Genomic DNA, 16,331 nt, shown 5'->3' with positions numbered 1-16,331 from the left:
AAAGGGCCATTGTGCTGTGTGTGACGAGCACTTTGAAGAGTGTTTTATTCTGATTAAGGTACGATCTATCTTTGTCAATGAAATACATTTCAGTGAAATGATACTGAACTTTTCTGGTAAAAAATGTCTCTTTCAAAAGGGTTCACGGAAGACACTGTCCTCAGAGGCAGTACCTACCAGAATAAATAGCTGGAATCCACCCCCTCAATCTGCAACAGATGCACGACGTAGTCTAGAAAGAAGTAAGCCAACTACAAAGTTTGTAGGTATAAAGTCTTGAACAGGTATAAAGTCTTGGTATATTTTTGAAGGAGAGGACAGGGAAGCAGATATATGAGTTTTAGGTGAGAAAGAGAGGGTAGACCCAGCTCCAGCAGAGGAAGCAGCAGATGCTGAGTTTAGTTCAGCTGGTCTGCAGGAGGTGGTCTGTCAGGGGACAGAGGTGGTAGAAGGCATCCTCACGAGCATACAGGAAGCTCAGGTGTCAAAGGAAGCAGCATGTACCACAGTTGTCATGCAGGAGGGGGCCTTCATCCAATTGAAGGAGGTCTACAGTATAATAATAATAATAATACATCCACAGTGGTTAATTGCACACACATTGAAACAAAAATATCACAGATGTTACTTTTTTAAGAGAATACAGTTCCTGGAAAATAAGCTGTTAAAATCACACAAAAACAACCGCCAAAAGCAAAGCAGGCATGCCACAAGACTAAGAGCCATCAAAACCAAGTATGTCGTCATCTTAAAGATTGGAATAACACACATTTTGACTTCTAATAGACAACAGTAGGATTGATTATACAATTATATGGTGATTTCATCATGCATATATACTCTTTATAATTTGTAGAACAAAATAAGATCCAATGTTGGAGGGCATGGAGTCACTACCTCCACATCTAAAGGACTACTTCAAACTACATTGCAGTGTGCAGAGTTATAAGAGAGGGCGGAGGTTCTCTGTGGAGATTAAACAACTTAGAATACAGCTGTACCACAACAGTCCTTCCATTCCTGCAGGAAAAATTATCCTGCCATCCCTAGTACCCTCCATTGGTACCTTGCCCGCACCATTGGTTGTTTCGCTATATTGGATCACTCCAATATATTGGTATCACTCCGCAGCGGAGGGATACATCCGAGGTGAGGATTTACTTCCCTGTACACCTGTGTCACGGCTGGGTCCGCCCGTATATATATAGACCCCATGGCGACGACACAAGGTTCTCTTTCTTTTTCTCGGCGGACGTCCGTATGGTTTGAGGTACAAACTTTCTGAAGTTTGCTTGGTAAGTCACTGGTAAGTCTAATATATTGCGTGGAAGTATACTCACTGGCTGTTTGCAGTCTGGAGAAGCTGGCCATATGGGCAGCCCCTCCTTTTGAGTGCTCCACTCTGCGCTGGTTGATCTGTATTTTCCACCCGTGGTTTTGTTAGCGTTACACTACGACTCTGTGTGCAACCATTAGCATGGTGGCTCTTGCTGCCACAAACTATCATTTATTTTACACAACTTGCCAACTGACTTGTTCTATGTGTGTGTTGTGAATTGCTTTAACATGCTGTTGTTCTTTCACCTGCAGAGTGTAAGAGTAGAGTGGTGGGCTTTCCACTACATTGAGACATTCACTTTGGAGTTCCTTAATGTAGTTACTCCATCATATGGTGCTGTTTTCACTGCTTGGATATTAAACCAGTAGGTAATATTGCAGTTGGCGTAAAACAAATCAATCAAATCCATTACCTGGTTGCAGTTTTTTTGTCTGCCTGCTTTCCCACACGGGTCCCATTTTTTGCAGAGGTACTGGGTAATTTATCCCTCACCAGGTTCCTATTCCTCCAAGCGGGTCACTTCATAAGCTCTCCCAGGGCATCGGACCCCTGCTCCATGGCCTTGTTGGCTTGACTGAGCTTATGGCTTCCCTTTGTGGCAAGTGTGATGTAGGCATCCCCCCTGGGGATCTGCATACCTCGTGTTTGCACTGCCTGGGTTTAAGCCACGTGGAGAGGGCGGTGGAGCGCCCTACTGGATGCCTATTTTGTGTGGTGTTCTCAGAACGCCTGCGCCTGGCGTGATTGGAGGCCATGCACAAGTGGGTCGGCCAGGCTCAGGCTCACCTGGGAATGAGTTCCCTCCCTCAGGAGTGGTGTGCCAGCAAGCTGTTAGTCCCTCTACTGGGCCCAGTAACCCTACCAGGAAGTGTGGCTGGAGCCACCGCCCATCTGCTGCCAGTCCTGAACGGGGGCAGGAGTCGGACCGCTGGAATCACCTTGAATGGAGGGCGCATGCCCTGTGTCAGGAGGTTGATAGCTTCAATAGCGACGACAGCTGTTCCCTGTTGGCCAGTGATAGGCTGTTCCTGGGCGATGATGCTGGCACTGTTCCCCACCATGAGCGGGGCTGACAGGTCATCAGGAGCCTACTCACTCGGGTAGCCACTGCACTGGACATCAAACTGGTGGACAGTGATGACTCTCCATCTGTCCCCATCCCTGCTGAATTCCGTGCGGCCTTGCAGGAGAGCTGGGCCTCTTCCAGGGGGCGCTTCCGACTCAGCAGAGAATGGACCATGGAGCTATGTTGCGGGCGCAGAGTCACTCTGCCTCAGGGAGTACCCAACCATGGACACTATGATTGCTGCCATTGTCCTCCAAGGACTGGGAGATTATAGGGCGGAACCCAGAACTGAAGCCGGGATCCCCCCAGAGTCTTTGATGCAGACTTGAAAGCCACATTTGGGTCTCTCTGCTCTCTTGGCCACCTTACCAATGCAGCCATGCTGCTGCAGGCCTCCCCCCATCTCACTATCCTGGTGAGGAGAACAAAAACAAACAGAGAAAAGGAGAGTCATACAATCCCTTTATCCCAGGGATCATCAACTAGATTCAGCCGAGTGCCTTTTGTTCTTGAGCGGAGGGCCAAATAAAACCGCCCATGGGCCAATTTCATCCCGCAAGTTGGGGGAACCCTGCTTTGTCCTCACTGTCACTCAGAAACTAATTCCAATGTCTGCCTGGAGATGATTCTGATCAAAACAAAACGATTGTAAAATAATTTCAGTTCCAACACCTGGTTCTAGCTCGTTTGAAGTGTAACCATGCAGCACATTAATTCATGCAAACTCTGTTCGTATATGCTCATCCTATACCATATGCTAGCTACTGTTTGCTATTTTTCTGGCACGTGCAGAATCTGATTTATTGATCTACAGTAGCTAGCTAACGTTAGCAAGCGAATCGCCATTTTGCAGAAAAATATAAAATATACTGTATGTATCGAACTAGCTACTATTTCTCTCTTGCCCATGTGAAATTATAAAATGTATTAAGAGAACAGTAATGGGTTAGCTATAGTTAATAAACTAAATTATATTTTTTGCAAAGTTAGCTTAGCCATATCGCGCAAGTTGACTGCTCCATTGCTCCCGTTCTTTGGATTGCATCTTCCCAGGTCCCGGTAGTGTAAGATAAACTCTGTGTTGTGTGTATTGTCAGTCTGCCACCAACAGTCTGTGACCTGTGGGTCAGAGCGTGAAATTCACCGTCCAAGTCTGTGTGACAGCTTTCCCCTACCTATCCCTTTTATCATAGGATATTGGTCTTCCTTGTCTTGTGCTGACTTAGCCCACCAGCTAATGTGTGTGTGTGTGTGTGTGTGTGTGTGTGTGTGTGTGTGTGTGTGTGTGTGTGTGTGTGTGTGTGTTGGCCACATACTCCAGTGCAGACCATGTCAAAATATCAATCAATCAAATGTATTTATCAAGCCCTTTTTACATCAGCAGAAGTCACAAAGTGCTATACAGAAACCCAGCCTAAAACTCCAAACAGCAAGCATTGCAGATATAGGAGCACGTGGCTGGGAAAAACTCCCTAGAAAGGCAGGAACCTAGTGTTGTGTCTTTGGCTATGCCGGATTAAGTGATATTACATGCTATTCTATAAGATTATTTCTCCATAATTAATATCACCTGATTGAGCTAATCATGTAAATGTAATTAACTAGAGAATCGGGCACCACGAAGGAATATTTATAGAGCTGCCCGCCTGTCCCACATCACTACTCTGGACGGCTCTGACTTAGAATACGTGGACAACTACAAATACCTAGGTGTCTGGTTCGACTATAAACTCTCCTTCCAGACCCACATCAAACATCTCCAATCCAAAGTTAAATCTAGAATTGGCTTCCTATTTCGCAACAAAGCATCCTTCACTCATGCTGCCAAACATGCCCTTGTATAACTGAGAGAGAGAATTAGAGGGAGCATACTTAAATTCACACAGGACACCAGATAAGATAGGAGAATTACACCAGATATAACAGACTGATATCAACAGACTACAAACTTAGTACCCTGAGACAAGGTGGAGTATATCCAAAATGCTTTTGCGTTCTGAGTTGGGGCCATCTAGCACTCCCTCCAACATGGGGGATGCAACAACGGACTCAGATAGCCGTGATGATGACCTGATCTCCACTCTGGCATCCAACCAGCACTTTAGTGACCAAGGTGATGAGATGCCCAACATGGTGAAGGAGGTGCCAACCAATGTTGTGAACCCATTCAGTCTCAACGCTAAAGATGGGTCAGAGGAGTCATTCCGAAGTTCTGATCACACGGAGTCAGAAGAAAGCTCTGCCTCACTACGTGCAGCCCTGAGTGCAGCCTTAGCTAGGATAGAGCTTGATGACCCTGCAGCTAACCTGTTCTTTTAGAAGGCTGTGGCAGCTATATTGTTCAGTGTGCAACCTTCACCAGCTTTTCTTACAGAGCTTCAGAGATACTGGGCCGACCTGCAGGCTCTCACCCACCACGGCAAGGATAGTAGTACGCTATCTGACATGTGCGATGCATAACAACATGGGCTGGACCATATGCCTAAGGTGGAGGAATGCATAGCAGAGCTGATGCTCTTCCCAGATGAACCCCTGAAGGATGACATCCGCTGCCCCAGATGAGCTGCCGTCACATTTGGAAATCCCTTTCAGTGCTCATGCTAGCACAGAACAGGATGCTCCAGCCGGAACACGCAGTCCTGGATCTCTGCAACCTGAAGGATGCATCTCTTCAAGCGTTTGCGTTCATGACCAGAGCTCTAGGCAGAAGTCCACCCTAGTTGTGACTCGTCGCCAGGTCTGGCTTGCCCGAGCCCCAATGTCCTATGACTCCAGTCGGACGCTGAGAAAGCTCAAAGTAGTCCCCAGACTGCTCTTTGTCCCTGCAGCTGAGCGGGCCATTGAACGTAGAAAACAGCTGAGTCAGGCTACAACGCTGTGGAACCCACAGTCCAGAAACCAGGCATCGCAGAATCGTGGCAGAGGGAGGCCTGACGGCCGTGAACATCACCACTCTCACTTTGCCCAGCCCTACACACGCCCTTGGCCCCACCACCAGGCTACAAAGGTGTTCGCCAGCCCCAGATGGCGATGCAGCTACCCCAGCCCCCCAAGAGGCCAGGGCCATGGTCACCCCCCACCAACCCCACAAACAGGCGTGGAGGCAGAAAGGGAATGGCGTTGTTGGCCAAGTTACCCAGCAGCACCTGGCCTCCCTACAAGCCATTCATCTCCCAGGCAAGGTGAACGAGGTGGTGTTCTTCTTATCATGCCAGAAGCCTCCTGGGGGGATGGAGACTTCATCCGCAAGTAGTGAAGATGATATAGCAGCAGTTTGGACCAGCACACCTCAGAGCAAACATCACACTGCTCCCTCTGGTTCTCTCCCCCTGGGCATGGATGCCTTAGCCCACACATGGCCAGAGGGCCTACTGTATGCTTTCCATCCGACCCCCCTGATCTTAGCAACGCTGCACAGGGTCTCTCAAGCTCAGCACAGGCTGCTGCTTGTAGCCCCCAGATTTCCAGCGAGACCCTGGTTTCGAACCCTCCTCAGTCTTCCAGAGGAAGAACCTTGGCAGCTCCCTCACAGACAGGACCTGCTCTCACAGTTGGATGTCAGGATATGGCATCCCAGACCAACTACAGCTATGGGTGTGGCCTCTGAAGAGCCCAACCCTCTACAGATTGGCTGCAATCCTGCTATTATCGAGATGTTACAGAAGGCCAGAGCCCAATCAACCAGGATTATGTATGCTGGTCGCTGGAAGCTCTTTACCGAATGGTGCTCTAATAAGGCGGTCTCTCTGCCTCGAAGATGTATGCCTCAGCCATATCGGCTAACCATTTATGCATTGATTGAAAATTGGCAGGGGCCCACTACATCATCTGACAATTCTTACAAGGTGTCCACCGGCTGCATCCTTCCAGGGCCGTCCGCGGAGCATCCTGGGATCTGCCACTAATACTTGAGGATTTGACACAACCTTCCTTTGAGCATACGGATGAGATGGACATAAAATTGTTATCTCTGAAAATGGTTTTCATCTTAGCTATTTCATCAGCGAAACGTGTGAGTGAGTTCCACATGCTCTCTGTGAGTCCAGTCTGCCTACGATGGAAGGCAGACGACCTAGGCGTGACCTTATGGCCCAATACAGCCTTTTTACCTACGGTTTTATCAACCCTTCACATCAATCAAGCCATCGAACTGGCGGCTTACTGCCCCCTCCTTTCCAGAATGCGGAGGAGGAGCTAGCAAATGTCCTGTGTCGAGTCCGTTCCCTCAAACACTACATGCAAGCCTCGGAGCACTACAGGAAGTCAGACCAGCTGTTTCTGTGGTTCGGTGGGAAGTCAAAAGGCCTTCCATTGTCCAAGCAGAGGCTTTCACACTGGGTTGTGGATATCATCGCTCAGGCCTACAAGGGTGTAGAGCTCCCTGTCCCAGAACGTGTGATATGTCGCCACATCCTGGGCTGCGCTGAGAGGCATCCCCCTGAATGAGATATGCGCAGCTGCTACCTGATCGTCGCCCTGCACGTTTTCAAAATTAAACAAGGTTAACGTCACATCCTGCCACACCTTGGGCTCTGCCATTCTTCGAGTGGCACTGGCACATTAATCAGAGGTTAGTAGTGCTATTTCTCGCAACCTTGATGGTATGAGTCATCCATTCTTTCAACCGTACTGGCGGTCTGAAAGGTATGAAGTAGAACGGAAGTTACGAATATAACTATGGTTCTATGAATACCTGGAAGACAGTCAGTACATTCCTGTCACTCTGAATCTTTTGGCGAAAAGATTCTCTGTACTCCATACATTTTCCCTGAGACCCAAAAGTACTCGTTACATTTTGAATGCTTAGCAGGACAGGAAAATTGTCAAATTCACACCCTTATCAAGAGACCGTTCCTGGTTATCTCTAATGCCTCTGATCTGGCGGACTCACTAAACACAAATGTTTAATTTGTAAAGATGTCGGAGTGTTGGAGTGTACCCCTGGCTATCCGTAAAAAAAATTCAACGGTGCTGTCTGGTTTGCTTAATATAAGGAATTTGAAATTATTTATACTTTTGATACTTATAACCAAATACTTTTAGACTTTTACTCAAGTAGTATTTTACTGGGTGACTTTCACTTTTACTTTAGTAATTTTCTATTAAGGTATTTTTTACTTTCATTCAAGTATGACAACTTTTTCCACCACTGTATATAGCCTGCCTAAATAGCTGCATGTAGGCAAATTCCCCTCCTGAAAAAGGTACATGAAATCGCTAGACTACCTGTTCTCGTGCTTATGTTTTCTTTGATTACTGTTACAACTGAAAAAGTACTACGTTTGTTTGAACAAGCGGTAGCAGAGTCATGGAGTGAGTAGCAGCTGGAAGGCTGTAAAGTGTAAAGTACTTAAGGGAAATTCTTTAAAGTAACCACCAACGTTTCTGCATCACTGTGCCTTCTCTTTGTTTTCATAGCTTATGGTTTATTCACCATTAGTCAGCACATCTACACTAAATCATTTTCTCCAGCTCATGCTTTTTGTTAGACTTTTATATTTTTGACAACTTTTACTTTTACTCCGCTACATTCCTAAAGAAAATATGTACTTTTTAATCCCATACGTTTTCCCAGACAACCAAAAGTACACGTTACATTTTGAATGCTCAGGCAGGACAACAATGTGGTCCAATTCACGCACCCATCAATATAACACATTTTTATCTCTACTGCTTCTGATCTGGTCGGACTCACTGAACACATAGTGGGTTTGTAAATTATGTCTGAGTGTTGGACTGCCCGTCTGTCATAAGAAAAACAAAACAAAAATTGTGCAGTCTGGTTTGCTTAATTTGACTTTTACTTGAGTCCTTTTTCATCTTTACTTTTACTCAAGTATGACAAGTGGGTACTTTTTACATCACTGCTTAGGGTCATGTAAAAAAAATGCTGGGTAGGCCGTTATTTTGTGCTAATATTTTGGCTACCATGGCTATGCCCTCATAGCAGTGGCGACCCGTTATTCAGGGTTTTGCGCCCCACACTTGCCTGTGTTGTTTGATATTTTGGCATTAATACGTGTCACATATCAGTTTGCAAACAATGTAAAAAAACAACAACAACAACATGTAACTGAGTTAATAAAGCCACATACCAACATGGTCTCTTTTTTGCTTTCTTATGTAAGGCAGCTCCAAAATGCAGGTGTTTCAGCCTAGCTCAGTTCTTTCTGTGGTGGTGGGGCTAGCTAGCAGAAAATACAGAGCGTTGCGCCTGTTTAGCTGTTGTCTGTCATGATTGGCTCCGTTTTCTGTCACTCATGGGACAGTACGTCATCCCCAATTCTAAGGTTAGAGCTCAAAAATGTTAGCCCCTTAGGTTCTGTCAAAGAGTTATATTGGAAGTGCCCATCCAAGAAGGCTCAATGTCATTGGCCACAGATAGAATGATATCAAATCACGTTATATGTACAGTAGCTTTGATTGGACTGATCATGTCAACATCATACTTTCAAAATCTAGCAAGATAGCAGTTGTCACACATTATATAGGATGCCAGCGAGATATGTATACTGTAGCTAAAGTAATACATGTGTATGTGTATGTTGTGTAGTAAGCTGTTAGTAGCCCATGTGCCTCACCCCAATAATTTGGGACAATTTTCACCAACGTGGTATTGTGAACACATGGTTCGTGGCCGGTGTGTGCTCTCATACCGTCCCTGGAGGGGGTGCGTCACCTGAGTGGGTTGATTCACTGATGTGGTCATCCTGTCTGGGTTGCCCCCCCCCCCCTTTGTGGGCTATACTCAGCCTTGTCTCAGGATGGTAAGTTGGTGGTTGAAGATATCCCTCTCGTGGTGTGGGGACTGTGCTTTGGCAAAGTGGGTGGGGTTATATCCTTCCTGTTTGGCCCTGTCCGGGGGTGTCCTCGGGTGGGGCCACAGTGTCTCCTGACCCCTCCTGTCTCAGCCTCCAGTATTTATGCTGCAGTAGTTTATGTGTCGGGGGGCTAGGGTCAGTTTGTTATATCTGAAGTACTTCTCCTGTCCTATTCAGTGTCCTGTGTGAATTTAAGCGTGCTCTCTCTAATTCTCTCTTTCTCTCTTTCTCTCTCTCGGAAGACCTGAGCCCTAGGACCATGCCTCAGGACTACCTGACATGATGACTCCTTGCTGTCCCCAGTCCACCTGGCCGTGCTGCTGCTCCAGTTTCAACTGTTCTGCCTTATTATTATTCGACCATGCTGGTCATTTATGAACATTTGAACATCTTGGCCATGTTCTGTTATAATCTCCACCCGGCACAGCCAGAAGAGGACTGGCCAGCCCACATAGCCTGGTTCCTCTCTAGGTTTCTTCCTAGGTTTTGGCCTTTCTAGGGAGTTTTTCCTAGCCACCGTGCTACTACACCTGCATTGCTTGCTGTTTGGGGTTTTAGGCTGGGTTTCTGTACAGCACTTTGAGATATCAGCTGATGTACGAAGGGCTATATAAATACATTTGATTTGATTTGTTTGCCTATAACCGGGTTTAAAGAAATGTAATCACTGAATATTGTAAGAGCTTTCATTGTCTGTTTATATGTAAGAACGGCCCATGTTCTGAATTCTGTCGCTGTACATTTTAAAAGTGCTGAACAAAAAGTTATATTGACTACGTCAGTCGCCTCTCGCTCGTTAATGTCTTAATCGAAATTACGGATGGCCTCTTATCCGCTTGTACAAACTATGGCATAAGGGGACGACATCTCAATTGTCAGTAGAAACCACATTTGTTTAAGCAAGTCAGCCATATCAGCTATGTTTGTTTTGTAACACAGTAAATGAGGCTGAATGAACTGTAGCAGAGGTAAGGTGTTGGGACTCTGCTTTTGGGACAGCTTTATGTAGGCCCAAACAGTTTGTGGTGTCACACCTGCTCCTGCTCCTGCTCTCCCTCCCTGGCGCTCGAGGGCGTCAGGCTTCCCAGCATTACGCACTCCTGCCACCATTATTACGCACACCTGCTTCACTCATCACGCGCATCAACGATTCATTGGACTCACCTGGACTCAATCACCTGTGTTATTACCTCTCCTACATTGTTACGTTCCACCGTGTCTGTGTTGTGGTTTTGTTTGTATGTGTGTGTTTCAGGATGGCTTCCTGAAATTCCCCCAAGCAGCTTATTGGTCGGCCCCCATTGATGATTGGAGCTGACCCCGCCCCCTCGTCAGAAACAGCTGTCTTCAATTACAGACTCCTTCTGAAGTAATATAAGCCAGTGTTCTGTTGCTCAGAAAAGAGATGATTGCTGAGAGAATAGAGCTGAGGCTTATATCATATGTTGGTTGTTGCGAAGAGAGCTGATTGTTATGTTCTGTGTTAGTTTGTTGCTCAGAGCGAGAGAGCTTCTTTAATGTCCTTAGTTATTTCTCAGTTTTTGTTGTGAAATAGTTTGTATTCTGTTTCATTTGTTCCTGAAGGGGAAGGCACCTAGGGAGTGCTTAGGCAAGAGACCTGCGAGCATACATAACCTGTAGGATTTACTGTCTATGCACACTAGGTAAGACCTGGGCAGACCACCCCCTGTATTTTGGCTAGCGCACCAGGTGGTGCTAAAATAGGTAAGTAGTGGGTAAGGTAAAGTAGGAGAGGGGTCTTTGACATTGACTTTCTTTGCTTTGGTTCCGTCCAGCCCCTTTTCCCCAAATTAACGTGTGATAGAATAACTTCTCTGTAAACGGTACCAATCTCTGCCTTTGTCATCCTTACTCGCACCTACAGCCCCATACTTCTTTTACTCCATGGGGAGTAGAGTTGTAGCAGGCGTAGGTATCATACATTTGTCTGTTCCCAGTTTCTGCATTAATTGTCGTATGTCGTTGTGTTACCCGGTTCTGACACTGTTCCTGTCTGTGCAAAATTAAATGTAGCTGTCTATTCACCACCAACAACTGATGTTGGCACTAAGATAGCACTCAACAAGCTCTAAGGCCATAAGTAAACAAGAAAATGCTCATCCAAAGGTAGCACTCCTAGTGGCCAGGGATTTTAATGCAGGGAAACTTAAAGCTGTTTTTACCTCAGTACTTCCAACATGAATGTGTAATCGGAGGGGGAAAAAACTCTGGACCACCTTTACTCCACACACAGACGTGTACAAAGCTCTCCCTCCATTTGGCAAATCTGACCATAACTCTATTCCCTTGAGTCCTGCTTACAAGTAAAAACTAAAGCAGGAAGTACCAGTGACTCGCTCAATAAGGAAGTGGTCAGATGGTGCAGATGCTAAGCTACAGGAATATTTTGCTAGCACAGACTGGAATATGTTCCGGGATTCTCCCAATGGCATTGAGGAGTACACCACATCAGTCACTGTCTTCAATAAGTGCATCTGACGTCGTCTACACAGTGACCATATGTACTTACCCCAACCAGAAGCCATGGATTACAGGCAACATCTGCACTGAACTAAAGGCTAGAGCTGCCGCTTTCAAGGAGGGGGACTCTAACCCGGACGCTTATAAGAATTCGCACTATTCCCTCTGACAAATCATCACAGGCAAGCATCAATACTGGACTAAAATGGTATTGTCCTACCCTGGCTCCAACGCTAGTCTGATGTGGCAGGGCACAGCTGTGAGCTGCCCAGTGACACGAGCCTACCAAACGAGCTAAATAACTTCTATGCTCGCTTTGAGGCACGCAACACTGAAGCAGGCATGAGAGCATCAGCTGCTCCGGACAACTGTGTGATCACATTCTCCATAGCCGATGTAAGACCTTTAAACAGGTCAACATTCACAAGGTCGCAGGACCAGACAGATTACCAGAACGTGTACTCTGAACATGCACTGACCAACTGGCAAGTGTCTTCACTGACATATTCACCTGTCCCTGACCGAGTCTGTAGTACCAACATGTTTAAAGTCCCTGTCCCAAGAACATCAAGGTAACCTACCTAAATGACTATAGACCTGACTACAGGAAAAGGAGGACGAGCACGCCCCCATTCTCATCGATGGGGCTGTAATGGAGCAGGTTGAGAGCTACAAGCTCCTTGGTGTCCACATCACCAACAAACTATCATGGTCCACATCACCAACAAACTATCATGGTCCAAATGCACCAAGACATTTGTGAAGAGGGCATGATAACCCATATTCCCCCTCAGGAGACTGAAAATATTTGACATGGGTCCTCAGATCTTGAAAAGGTTTTATAGCTGCACCATCGAGAGCATCCTGACTGGTTGCATCATCGCCTGGTGTGGCAACTGCTCGGCCTCCGACCGCATGGCACTACTGAGGGTAGTGTGTATGGCCCAGTACATCATTGGGGCCAAGCTTCCTGCCATCCAGGAACTCTATACCATTGCCAAAGACTCCAGCCATCATAGACTGTTCTCTCTGCTACTGCACGGCAAGCAGTACCGGAGCACCAAATCTATTTCCAAAAAGCTTCTTAGTAACTTCTACCCCCAAGCCATAAGACTCCTGAACAGCTAATCAAATGGCTCCCTGGACTATTTGCACCCCCATTATCCATGCATAGCCACTGTACCTCTATCTACATGAACATATCTCAATTTCCTCGATTAACCTGTGCCCCCGCACGTTGACTCTGTACTGGTATCCCCCGTATATAGCCTCGCTACTGTTCTTTTATTGTTGCTCCTTAATTTGTTTTTTTTTCAGTTTATTTTAGTAAATACGTAACACTTTTTTTCTTAACTGCATTGTAAGGTCTACACGTTGTATTTGGCGGATGTGACAAATACAATTTGATTTGATTTACCAGTACAATGGGGCTTCACCTTTGAATCCGTGGCTCATGAAAAGTTAATGCTATCTTTATGCACTGAAAGATGTCATTTACCAGATGATCAGACCAGTGGAGGCTGCTGGGGGGGGGGCTCGGCTCGGCTCATAACAATGGCTGGAACGACACAAATGGAATGGCATCAGCGTTTGATGTATTTGATACGATTCTACCTATTTCGGTCTAGCCACTACCACGAGCCCGTTCTCCCCAATTAAGGTGCCACCAACCTTTCTGTGGATCACACACTAAGTTTATTTTATAGCAGAAATATACGATTAAAATGCCTCCCGAGTGGCGCAGCAATCTAAGGCACTGCATCGCAGTGCTTGAGGCATCTACATACCCGGGTTCGATCCCAGGTTGTGTCGCAGCTGGCTACGACCGGGAGACCCATGAGACGGCACACAATTGGCCCAGCGTCGTCCGGGTTAAGGGAGGGTTTGGCCAGCTGGGATGACCTTGTCCCATCGCGCTCTAGCGACTCCTTGTTGTGGGCCGGGTGCATGCACGCTGACCGTTTTTCAGTGTTTCCTTCCACACGTTGGTGTGGCTGGCTTCCAGGTTAATTGAGCAGTGTGTCAAGAAGCAGTGCGGCTTGGCAGGGTTGTATTTCGGAGAACGCACGGCTCTCGACCTTTGTCTCTCCCGATTCCATACGGGAGTTGCAGCAATGGGACAAGACTGTAACAACCAATTGGATACCACAAAACGGGGAGAAAAAGTGGTAAAAAAATCTCACTTTTTGCAATATAAAATTATTCACTGTTTGGCAGTTAACATTAAGACAAACTTAAAGGTAATGATCAGTTCACCATATTTCCATTCATACAAATGGCTCTCAGAACATTAAACATGCCCTCATGCGGGGACATTTCTATTGAAATTGTTGACGTCGCATCCTTTGATGTTCTGTTGTGTGAACACTTCTCATCATGTGATTCTGTTGACTCCTACTGGGAATATAATATGAAGGTGTTCCAAGGTGTTATATCCAGCAATAACAGCCATGATTCAAAGCTAATGTATGACGGTCCTTGTCAGGTTATGAGTCAGCTGCCATTGTCCCCATTCTGTACTCCAATACCGCACTATCCTACCGGGGACTAGAGCCTACAACCTTCTGATTTACACTAGGGAAGGTTCCAAGCTGTTTTATTGCCTAGACTGGCCTATAGATCATCTATCAGCATTAAGCCTTAAGTGCTTTGTCCATAGCTGTCTATTAACCAGTTTTGCTGCAAATCTGGATTTCCTTTAAAGAAGAGCACAATGACAGACTGGGGTCATGAATCTCTGATATGATCATTCACCAACCATAAAACCTAGTTCCCTATAATGAAAGGGCTTTGGAGCAGCTGTGTGATATATTCAGCTCAGACTTGTACAGTATATTACCCCATGGGTCAGGCCGGGAGGATGACAGAATTGGAAGCTTGGACTGGTGAAGATCCGCTGCAGGCGCACGAGGCAATTGTGCAGAATTTATGTTTAGTCTCAGCACTGTATTCAATATCACCCCACTAACCCCTCGTTTGTGCAAAATAAGCACTATGACAAACAGGAAAGTGCTCCTTAGTCTTCCTCAAAAGAGTGTGGCTGGCTGTGAGAGGAGTGTGTGATTACTTTACTTTGATGGTGTTTGCCGTGGGTGGACCAATTGGAAGCAGAGCCTACATATTTGAGCTCTGTGTAATTCTGCATATCCACATTTGCCAGGCTTATGAGATGCAGCAGAGCTTTTCTAAATCGGCTAAATAGGATCTTCCTAGGTTTTTCTTAATAAGCATATGAATTATGTTTTCTGCATAAGTCAAATGAATGCTCAAAGAGAAACAAACCTTAAATACAACCTGTGTTTGAAAATCAAATATTGAATGTGGACAGAGACAATGAGATAAGCTTGCCTTAAGCTATCACATTTGTACAGAAATGACACTTGCAGAGCATGAAATTGTCTCTCAGTAGTGCACCTTCCAAATCCATATCTTCCAATTCACAGTCAGTACAGATGAAAGACTACCAGCCTGGTCTCATAGACTAGACGTAACATAGTAAATAAAATCTGGGACACTCCAAATTATTTTATTGTGATACGTTTGGTATGGTTACATAAGACCGATTGGTTACTGAAGGCAAAAATGAAAGTAGGGTGGTTGGTCTGGCATTTAGCAACCCAAAGGTTGTGAGTTCAAATCTCATCACGGACAACTTCAGCATTTTAGCGAATTAGCAACTTTTTAACTACTTAGCATGTTAGCTAACCCTTCCCCTAACCTTAACTATTCTAGCTAACCATTCCTCTAACCCTAACCATAACCCTTTAATCTAACTCCTAAATTTAACCTGACCCTTAACCCTAACCCCAAGCCTACCTAATGTTAGCCACCTAGCTAGAATTCATAACATATACTTTTTTCATTTTTGTAACATATTGTAAGTTTTGCATATTTGTAAATTCGCAGCATATAATATGAATTGTAATTCGTAACATATCATACGAAATATAACAAACTCTGCAAAAAAGAAACATCCTCTCACTGTTAATTGCGTTTATTTTCAGCAAATTTAATGTGTAAACATTTGTATGAACACAACAAGATTCAACAACTGAGACATATAAACTGAACAAGTCCCACAGACATATGACTAACATAAATGGAATAATGTGTCCCTGAACAAAGGGGGGTCAAAATCAAAAGTAAGTCAGTATCTGGTGTGGCCACCAGCTGCATTAAGTACTGCAGTGCATCTCCTCCTCGTGGACTGCACCAGATTTGCCAGTTCTTGCTGTGAGATGCTATCCCACTCTTCCACCAAGGCACGTGCAAGTTCCTGGACATTTCTGGGGGAAATGGCCCTAGCCCTCACCCTCCAATCCAACAGGTCACAGACATGCTCAATGGGTTTGAGATCTGGGCTTTTCACTGGCCATGGCAAGACATTCCTGTCTTGCAATAAATCACCCACAGAACGAGCAATATGGCTGGTGGAATTGTCATGCTGGAGGGTCATGTCAGGATGAGCCTGCAGGAAGGGCACCACATGAGGGAGGAGGATGTCTTCCCTGTAACGCACAGTGTTGAGATTGCCTGCAATGACAACCAGCTCAGTCCGATGATGCTGTGACACACTGCCCCAGTCCATGACGGACCCTCCACCTCCAAATCGATCCCGCTCCAG

The sequence above is a fragment of the Oncorhynchus tshawytscha genome, linkage group LG18, assembly GCF_018296145.1.
Source record: "Oncorhynchus tshawytscha isolate Ot180627B linkage group LG18, Otsh_v2.0, whole genome shotgun sequence".
Classification (NCBI taxonomy): Eukaryota; Metazoa; Chordata; class Actinopteri; order Salmoniformes; family Salmonidae; genus Oncorhynchus; species Oncorhynchus tshawytscha.
Note: the sequence above shows the minus strand (reverse complement) of the source record.